This window comes from Chiroxiphia lanceolata, chromosome 3 (genome assembly GCF_009829145.1).
Source record: "Chiroxiphia lanceolata isolate bChiLan1 chromosome 3, bChiLan1.pri, whole genome shotgun sequence".
Classification (NCBI taxonomy): domain Eukaryota; kingdom Metazoa; phylum Chordata; class Aves; order Passeriformes; family Pipridae; genus Chiroxiphia; species Chiroxiphia lanceolata.
In genome coordinates, this window is record NC_045639.1 from 93,694,944 (window position 1) to 93,706,307 (window position 11,364).

The following is an 11,364-nucleotide window of genomic DNA, read 5'->3' on the forward strand; positions in this document are numbered from 1 at the left end:
GATTAGAGATAGCTGAATTACAGTTTAGGTTCCACTGATTACATAAACTAGTGGTTTAATTTGACTTCATGGACACCTATGGTAATTTGAGATGTCATAAGGTACCTCTGTAGATGTGACACAGGATATATGTGAAATTCACGACCTATAAGAAAGGTAGAAAGAGCCTGCACAGGATACCCTAGGTCATATAAAATCTCACTGGACAAACACAGATCTCACTTGTGGGAGATGTCCATGCAGATACCAATGAGTAGGCAATTGACTTTGTACTGACTCTTTCCACTTATCTGACCCTCTTTAGAACACAGACCATCAAATTTGGACATGACTTGAACACTGATATCTTTTCTTCATGCTGTGATATTTACTCTAGAAAGATATGAACCTGTTAAAAATGTTCAGGTGATGTAAAAGTCCTTCTTTCATAGGTAGCATGACATTAGGCAAAAGGTTTTGTGAGCTCTTTCTGAAGCAATTTTTTCAAGATATCTGAGGATAAAGTAATTCTGTACACAGCATGTGTTTAGTTTTCTGTGAATTATATATACGTAAATATATATATAAAAACATATATATCTTTATATACATAAATATATAAAATATATCCTAGCCTTCGTCCATAGTCAATGTAAAGCGATAGATGCAGGAGAATCATTTTGTTGTAAAGGAAGTTTATGGAATAGGTCAAATGAATTAGGTCAAATTTCTGAAGGTACTTATTTTTCTCTCCTGATTGAAAAAGGAACAAATTTTACTAGCTTATGGTTAGCCTTCTAATATTAGAGGTGCCAAAATTAGGTAAAATGAATCCCACATTTGCTTTTTCTTCATGAAGAGCAAGATACAACGAGAGGGCAATCTGTGAAGACGGTTTTTTACAGAAGGGGAAGCTCTATTTTAATGTTATTTCAAGAGTATATTCAAGCAGAAATAGCCTCAATGACCACTTCAGGCATCGCAAAAATAAAATTCATTTGTTTTAGCAGAAAGAGAAATAAAATGTAGTGTTTGAGTTTATTGGTCACATCACTACATCAGTTCTAAACTGGATTGGAAACCTGAGGTGGTCTCTGCCCAGTTCCCTCAGATTAGATGTTTGAGTCAAATATTAATATCACACAAACCACTGTCATTGCTGTTTGCCATTCAACTGAGACAGTGAAACTGAGCTGGAAAAGAATGAGCTATTGCACCAAGGACAGTCTTGATAGACATTGCATTACCATACCTCTACGGTGACTTTTCTACTGCTGCCTCTACTCTGTGGAACAGAGGGCATCAATCTTTAATGTTGTCAGCTGAACTATTTCATCATACCTTGTAAATCACAGATTGGACAAATTGCATTTCTACTTGTCCTTCAGCACTTCAAAAATATAATCAGACCATTAGCAAGAGGTTGTGCTTATTTTTATTGTTATTTTTTTTTTTATTAGTGCCTCATGGCTGGTATTGAATTATGCACTTAATCAAGAGAGCAGAGAAGAACTTCCAAACACATTTCTGTGTGATTATTATTCCTTTCTAAAATACATTCTGAAATAATCTCTTCCAAACCCTAATTTCAACAGACCACATAATAACCTGCCACAGTGGATGTCTTTGATTTTCTCATAAGGATCTGTTTGAACATTTTGTGCAAGGTAGAAAGGGAAAAGATATACAATCATCAGGCATCAATATAATGCAGCAATCTCATACAGGAAGACTGTATTTTAATATGCTTTTAAATATTCCCCCAAATATATCAATAATTAATTTGTAACACCTGGCGGGATCCATCTGGCAATATTCTTTCATTATTGGTTGACTGAATACAGATTTTGTTCAGCATTCAAATGCAAGATCATGTGCTGATGGTTTTTACTGAATATGTAAAACTATGAATGTCTGTATATCAACATCAAAAGCCAGGCGTTGCTCAGACATATATATATATATAAAAAAACTCCAAACAAAACAACCCTGCAACCAGTATCCCAATTGAAGATTTGTTTTCAATGAAATTGGAAATAAATATATATTTAACATTGTATTGTAAAAATTATTTGTATTCTTTATTATATATAATTTGCTTATGAGAATATTTTCAGTCAAGGACATCCAATTCATAATGAAATATCTATTTCCTACTATATTACCACACCATTCTATATATTCTACCATAAATCACAAACTAATGTTTTTGTAGACCAGAATGAAGACAAACCTTGTTTTTCAGTAAATGGCAGTATTTCCAAGTAGTGGGAACTTACCTTGGATAACGAATTTATTTTAATGATATATTTGGCAATTAAAGGATAATTAATTGCACATATCTCATTCAGTATTCTAGGGAACTAGCTTCCAAACACACTAACTGCACAACTCTGGCAACATTTTGATACAAGTGTTTTTTCCCAGTATCTTTGTTGTTAAAAAAATACTCTGAATGTATAAATTGTACAAATAGTACAACTATTTATGTGAATTGTAGGTGAACAGTTGTTTGGTACATTTTAACTGTAATATAAGATTGTATTTTGTTGAATTATAAAATATTTATCTTAAAAAAGAGATCTTTTAACTCTTTCTGATTATGGGTCCCCATTAAATAAGAAATTAAGTAACTGAAGTTGAATAGGCTAGTGACTTGGAATATTCAAGGTATTTATATAGCCCTTAGTTTCCTGATGTTTTTAGCTGGAAATCCTTTGGTTTCATCCATCAGCTTTATCTTACTTGCTTTTTATAAGGAGTACAACATTTAGTTTTCCATTTTACAGAATATCCAGTTACCCCTGCAGTCCTTACAATTAGCCAAACAACCTTTTTCCTACTCTTTCTGAACTGCAGAATTAATAACTAATACTGTACTAATGGAAGAAGGCCTGAATAGCATAATTTTTCCTTTCTCTATATAATTTCTCTGCAGTTTCATACTTTCAGCTAATCAGCCAATAGTCAAATAAGAGCAGAGTGGTATATGAAGGAATAATATATCACAGCTATCAGCCACAAAAAATATTCCAGAAAATCATTGGGATTTAGCACAAACATATCACAGCCTTCAGTTTCTGGCTTTTTCAGTCTGACTGGCTGTCACAAAGAGGAGCAAAAACTTCTCAGTCTTTGGCAAAACAAATCTGGTTTAAAACCAGTCAGTTTTTCAAACTTGCATGATGATTCACAAGTGTTTGGTTATCATATTCTTTTAGCATGAGAAGAAGGAAAGAACTATTTGTAAGATCTGTAAAAATATTATTTTCTCATTTCCCTTTACTCATTCATTTTGTCTTTAATTCTGAGACAAACTAGACTCATTCCATGAGTTCTTGTCAGGTCTTCCTATGATGACAGGGATGTCAACAAAAAGTAGGAAACTACAGGATCAGAACCATTCCTGAATGTCTGAGGAATATTAACTTTTAATATTATTTGGGACCCTAAGACACTCAAACTGGCATATGTTCTGCACGTATAAGAATAAAATCTAAGCACTGACACTGAAAACAGTGTGTTTGAGTGCATCCTCAACAAGTCTGTTGACAGCACTGAGCTGTGTGGTGCTGAGTGCAGTGTCCACGCTGGAGGGAAGAGATGCCATCCAGAGGGACCTTGACACACTTGAGAGGCGGGCTGATGCAAACCTCGAAGTTCAACAAAGTGAAGTGCGAGGTTCTACACCTGGGTTACAACAATCCCAAACACATCTACAGGTTGGGCAGAGAACTAAATGAGAGCAGCCCCAAGGAGAAAGATTTGGGGATGATGGTTGATGAAAAACTCAACATGAAGCAGCAGGTGAACTTGCAGCCAGAAAAGCCAAACAAATCCTGGGCTGCATCAAAAGGAGAGTGGTCAGCACATCAAAGGAAGTGATTTCACCCTCTACTCTGCTCTGCTCCTACCTGGAATACTGCATACAGTTCTGGGGTCTCCAAGATAAGAAGAACATGAAACTGTTCTTGAAGTTGATAGCAGGACTCGAGCACTTCCCTTAAGAAGACAGACTGAGGAAGCTGGAGCTAGAGAGCTTCTCCTAGAGAAGAGAAGGTTGCATGGAGAATTCATAACAACCTTTTAGTATCTGAAGGGGACCTATAGGGAAGTTGGAGGGGGATACTTCATCAGGAATTGTAGTGGCAGGAAAAGGAGTAATGGGTACAAATTGAAAGAGGGGAAATTTAGGTTAGATATTAGGAAGAAATTTTCTACTGTGATGTGGTGGAACAGGTTGCCCAGGGGGTTTTCGATGTCCCATCCCTGACAATGTTCAAGGCCAGGTTGAATAACACCTTGAGCAACCTAGTCTACTGGGAGGTGTTCCTGCAGGGGTTAGATGATCTTTAAGGTCCCTTCCAACCCTTAACATTCTATGATTCTATGAAAATATAATTATTATAATTAATAAAGAATTAAATCATGAGAATATAGTTAGTGTAAATCAACACCGTTTTACTGAAAGCGGGTTTTAGGAAAACCAGGATACTTTAAGAGATTTAAGTATTTTGCAGTCATAGTAATGGTTATGATGTCAGTTACATAGATGTTTTTTAAGGGCTTTTGAAAGGTATTTGAAAACATACCCCGTGACACTACAGTATGAAATTAATACTTGACAATTATAATGGAATATACATTAGATGGATTAAAGCAGAATCTCTGACAATTCCCAACAAATAGTGTGTGAGGTTTTTCAGGAGAGCTATGTAAAATGCTATTGAATGTTTAGTGAATAATCTGGAAGTAAATATAAAATTGATGAAAATAAAATGTATTTATTGTTGAAAATAAAATGTATTTTTAAATAGTGTTGATGAAATAAAATTTAATAAAGTAACAAATAGAGATGAATCTATGTGGCCATACTGAACCATCCCAGATTTGTTCAATATAATATAACAAAGAGCATTTTTGTTCGTAAACAGATAATATTAATATGTCTTCTGAAGAAGTACAATGTAACTTTACCATACCACAGTAGCAAAAAGCACATTTTCTGAGAGTATGGTCTTTGCATGTATTTAGAATTATCTCTATGAAATGCTATTATAAATAATGAAGTTACTATTTTTGCTCTTCTTAGGGATTGGCACCAATTAATTTGACTAGTAACCTCATCCAAAAAAGGGAATTAAACTTATGTCAATGTTTTCTAAACTCTGATTATTAACCTCTGTAGTAATTCAGTTGGCAAACCAATAGAGTATATGCTGTACTTCAAATATTAATCTTCCTTGAACTTTTTTTAACCAAATGCTGCCTTTGGGGCTGTGTTTAAACTTATAAGGATTGTGATCAGCTATCTTAATTAAAAGTATTCAATTAACCCAAACAAAGCTGACTCTGAAGCCTAACAACATTTCCAAAACTGATAAATGATTACTAAGTAAATAATGATTGAATTAAGAATAATTGATTTTTTCCCCTGGAAATCTGAAGTCAAATAAAATTTATTTATTTTCTTATTAAATAATTATGCAATTAAGGAACTATTTAACTGATAGAGGGACACTTGGTAATTAAACAGAACAAGACTGTAACACCATAGCTGTGGAAGATAGGAATACTCTATGAATTTTTTCTTAAAATTCTCCCTTTTTTAGGATGAGATATTATAATCTAGCTTTGTTTGTAAGGTCTCAAATCTCTTAAAGCTTTTGTACTACTACAAGGTCAAATGGTTTGTTTATCACTGGATGATCTTGCCTGATGATACTACATTTCCTAGACCACTGTGTCCCGTGTTAAGTAAGGTGCCCTTCGGTGCAGCCAGTCCTGCTGTCCGCCCTTCAACACTCTTAGAATCATAGAATATCCTGAGTTGGAAGGGACCCACAAATATCATCAAGTCCAACTCCTAGCCCTGCAGAAGACAACCTCAAGAATCAAACCATGTGCCTGAGAGTATTGTCTCAGTGCTCACCTGCATCCCATGCAGCTCCCGGGATACACTGAAATCTCTTTTCCCACCTTGGAGGCCCAGATGCAAGGATCTCTGACTCTCTTCTTCTACTTCTCACTCTTTTTTCACCTGTTTCTCAATCCAATGTGGTTGTCAGGTTTTAGTGTACCTTCATGCATGTGCATATTCACATAAAATCCATAAGGATTCAATAGAAAAGTTAATTGTGATCAGAAGTAAACTTATTTGGAATTGTTTGTGTGAATGAAGAACAGTTTTAGTAGACCATAGGAATGAGAAATTCCAATAGGAGACAATGAATTTTCCTTAAATTTTTCCTCAACTCCTTGTTCGAGCCAGAAAGTTTTGTTTGGGAAATGCTTCAATGGAGAGATGCTCATCTTCTCCGAAACACAGAAACCCAGTAGGTAGATGACAGGGAAGGGAAGAAAGAGAAAAAGTAGACTTTTCCTCCTTTCTAAAGTCATGTTGTCTTCGTCATAGTTTTACAGAGTCCCATTTTTCTGACTTAAGTTTTAACTGTCCGACAGTCCACACAAGAGTGCAGCTGGTTACACTTGGCAGTACTGGACTGAGAAATTAGCTGATGATTTGAGGAACTGTTCTGGACTAATTCTTGTGTGGACAGAGACAAATAGGTAACACATTAAGGGGATTAACTCTGTGAGATTAATTATAACAAAGACCCATGAATCAAAGAATGTATTGGGATGTATATTGTTGTCTGAAGCTTGGAGTTTATGGGATGGTAGTAAATGAGCAAAAGGAACTCTGAAAAATATGAAGGAAAAGAAAATAGTTGAAAAATCACTTTTAATTGTTCCCTTGGCAAAAGGATGGATTTCACATGAAAAATGTATTTAAAATTTCATTGTCCCCAAGCAACTTCTTGAGCTAAATTTGCACAATTTTTTCTCTCTTAATACGTTAGATTGAGAAATTAATACCACTCAAAGTTCAGATCTCACTGCTGCACTAGCATAAGTCCTCACTGGCATGGCTAAATTACTACTTAAAAAAAGAGTGAAGTATACATTTGATTTTCCTTGTGGCCTTTCTTAAAAGAACTACTCTTGCCTTTCGGAAATGACGCAAATGCCCAAAGTTTAATTGGTGTCTATAGGCGTTTAGGATGACATCAGCTGCAGAATTAAAAAAAAAAAAAAAGAAAAGAGTATGAGAGTACTAGGGTATTTGTTGACTAACTTGTGTCATGGGAGCCAATAAAGACCCTAATTGCCTTGATATAAGTCCTTTCCCAGGGCAGTGAAAATTGTAATGAGAATATACTGTATTGAGCTCAGTTCTTTATTCTCAATGTTGTTTAAATTTATTTTACAATTGCGATGGTTTTTTTTATGGACAACTATCTGCAAAATAAATCTCATTAACTGTAAGAGATTGTCTTCAAAATACTTCACCATCAAAGTACTGATTTATTGACTCTGTTTGAACTGATATACATTTTCTTGCACCCTACACAGTGCCTAAAAATGGTCGTGAGTGCTCTCTTTTCATTAGGCCTCATGCTCTGAAGGGATTCAAAAAAAGCCTTATTAACTATGGTGTACTGAAAAGCCTTTAGTTTTTTTCTGGAGAAATAGTCTTATATGAATTAAATTATGCCTTTAAAATAGAGGTTTACTTATAGGTCTAGACAATTTGGGGTAAGAACTTACAAAACTTTGTACAACCACAAAAATTAGTTAAAAAAAAGAATTTACTAAGCCTGATTCTGTTCTGTGCTTTGAAAAATCGTGTCTTTCTGTATACTGGGAATTTATCTTCCTGAAATCTGTGTGCTGCTGTAAAGAGCAGAATATATTTAACTATATATATAGACATATAGACTTATGTCTTTAGTTCAATATATATGTTAGTTTATATATGTAGATTTATGTCTTTAGTAAAAGCAGGTCAAAAAGTGAAGTTACGGCTTTAGGAGGTAAATTATGCTAATTCAGATGTTAGACTGGAATTTAATTATTTCATATCACAAAAGTACTCTTTAATTTCTCAATAATACTAATCTATCCAGAGAAGGAATGACATTCTGTTCTCTGTTAAAGCTGTTGTCTTACTGAAACAGTGGGCTGGTGCTAACGCCTTGGAATTATTGCACAAATTAATAGAAAACTACACAGTAAACAGTCCACCTTGTACTATATGTAATTTTAACTCTTACAGGAGATGTTGCTGTACACTTCAAAATATCTGCCTTTACACCTTTCCAACTATCTGCCAGGTGCTGATAGTGAGGTTCAAAGATTTCTGGTAACAAAAAATGAACACTGTAGGTATCATGTTGGAGTCTGAAATCAGGTTTAAAATCAAAACCAAGTAGCAGATGTGGGTTTAACTAGATTTTATTATGCTTCATTAAGTTTTTCATTTAAATAATCTTTCATAGACCACTCCTCAGTAGACTAAAAGCCTTAAATCCATGACACATTGAGATATAATTAACACTCTTAGAAGGAACTAGAATAGAGAAGATAATACCATTGGACCTAGACAATTAGGATCCACCTAATGCCTTGCCTACTCCAAAAATCTTTCTGTGGTGTCATCAAGCTTGCAATTATAGAACATGATTATTTATGCCAAAATTTCATTTCCCCTATTATATTACAGTCATAGGCAATCATACTAAAAATCTTTGCTGTTGTGCAATTCATGCTCCACTACCCTTAAGCATATACAAATCTACTTTCTATTCTGTTTAGGTAGAAAGACTGAAACTAAAGTATTAATTTTCTTCTAAGTTGTGTCTTTCTGCCCTACAAATTTAACACATTAGAGCTTCATGATCTGGAGCATTTCTGAATCATAAAAGTAAGTTTGTGCTTTTGGTACAGCCTATAGACAATAAAACTGTAAAAAGAGAACTTGGTCTTGTTGTAGTTTCAAGTTTGTTAAAAACATTTAGTATATTACAGGGCCTTATTGTTCATTATGAAAACTGCACAAATATATTGAAAGTCTAAAGAAAAAAGCTATCCATTCCTTTGGTATGTGTAACAAAAGCAGACTGAACTCAGGTGCTGACAAATTCTTACACCATAATAATGTAGAATATCTTAAGTACAGAGTTATGGAATCACAGAATTGCAGAATGGTTGGGGTTGGACGACACATCTGGAGATCCTCTTGTCTAACTCCCCCTGCTAAAATAGGTTCACCTAGAGCAGGTTGCACAGAGTATGTCCAGGCAGGTTTTGAGTATCTGTAGAGGAGACTCCACAACCTCTCTTGGCAATCTGTTTCAGTGTTCTGTCACTTATAGTAAACAAGTTTTTCCTCATATTCAGATGGAACTTCCTTGTTTCAGTTTGTTCCCATTGCCCCTTGTCCTGTCGCTGGGCCCATCCTCTTAACACCCGCCTTTGAGACACTTGTATGCATCACTGCGATAAGAAGGTAGAAAGTGGGTCTAGGTATGGAAGTCTCAGCTCAAGGAAGCTGGGTACAGTGATGATAGACCCCTTTTCAGAGAAGCAAGTCCTTTTTAGAGAATTAAAATGAACTTACATCAAGGACCACTAAATAGATGAAAATAGTCTTTGGTAATCCCAAGAAACAGAGATTCTTCCACGTATTTCCTATCTTTACTGAGCTATATTCAAGATATAGCGTTCAGGTCCTCAACCACAGATTTTTTGAGGAGAATATATTACTAATGCATCACCATTGTCATCCTGAGAGGAACATTCTGCAAAAACTAATGTTGTGTAATTTTTTTTCTTTTCAATTTCCTTCATATTAAAGCATTACATCCCACAGAAACAGTGAAATGAACTTTCTGACCATATAAGGAAGGTCCCAACCCTGTGTTTCTGTGTTTATTACAGCCATTTAGGTAAGCATGTTTAGGTTGTCCGTTGATGGTTTTGTTACAAGTTAGAAAACAGTTTACTGAAAAAGAAAATTCAATTACACATAACACAGTTAGCTGTCTGATTGTCAGTCAATATTGATCAATGAGTGACATCGATCATGAGTGTTAATTTATTTTAGAAAAAAGTCTGTTTGTAAGTGTAATAATAGTGCTCATTCAGCAAAAAGATTTTGCTTCATCTCTAAATCATTACTCTACCCCTGTTTATCTCAATAGCTTTAAGTAACAATCAATAACAAATTGTCTTATTAATTACCATTAACCAAGACAAGAATAGGAATGGTAGTATAAGCACAGATTAAATAATTCTAGTTTTCTCTATCTGACAACTGCAAGTGGTGGATGTCTGAGAACAGGGTAAGTTAATGATACTCCCTACTATATCATCCCTGTACTATTATTTGCTTTTATACTGCTGATACATTCTCACACCTGTTGGTGTATTTCTTTTACAAAATATATTTCCTCAAACCTTAAACAATAGGGGACAACTTGTTCCTAATAAAGATGTTAAATGGTGCAGTATTTGCACATATTACTTCTGAAGCTATGCAGTCTTCAAAGGTCCTTTTCTTATGTTAATGGTCTTTAGAAAGGAAGACAGGTTAGAACAGAAGTCAGTTATATCCCACACAGGTATCCTTAGTATAGGTGTGCTTCTGATCCACGATACAAACTCTATATTTTTAGTTGGAAATAAACCACATGTTCAAAAATGACACAGTCCACTCTTTGTATCCAAGATTAATACCTTCTCATAACTGTTACAGCGAACAGCTCACCATCAATTTATTTTTACATTACTGATGAAAATTGAAAGGACCAAAAGTCACAGGGTTATTAAGCATTTTGCTGTAAATCTAGGAATTAAAAAAAAAAGCTCCTGGATTTAGTAGGTTAATCTAATTAATGACGCAATGCATCACTATTGATGTTGGCCATATAACCTCTCTAGTTTTCTGCTCTCTCTACAAGTAGAGACTTTTCTGGAACGAGAGGTATTATGTGGATCAGCCTTTATTGCTTGATTGAACTATTTTAGTACGATCATTAAGAAAAGGAAAAAAAAAGATTAGTTCTTGTTGAAGCATGGATACATTTAAAAATTCCATTAACAATTGCAACTCTATAAAGAATTAGTAAGAAATATTACAGAGAAAATAGGATCAAGTCTTTTCTACCCAGAGATAAATCTGGTTCAAGACAGATGGAACTAATGGAGAGGGTCTAGGGGAGGGTTATGGAGATAATTAAGTGACTGGAGTATCTATCCTTTGAGGAAAAGCTGAGGGAGCTGGACTTGTTTAGCCTGGAAAAGAGACAACTGAGAGGAGATCTTAACAATGTGTACAATGTCTTAAATGTCGAGAGGGTGAGCCAGACTCTCTTCAGTGGTGCCCAGCAACAGGACAAGGGGCAATGGACACAAACTGGAAAACAGGAAGTTCCATCTGAATATGAGGAAAAACTTGTTTACTGTGGGAATGACAGAGCACCAGCACAGGCTGTCCAGAGAGTTTGTGGAGTCTCCTTCTCTGCAGATACTCAAAACCTT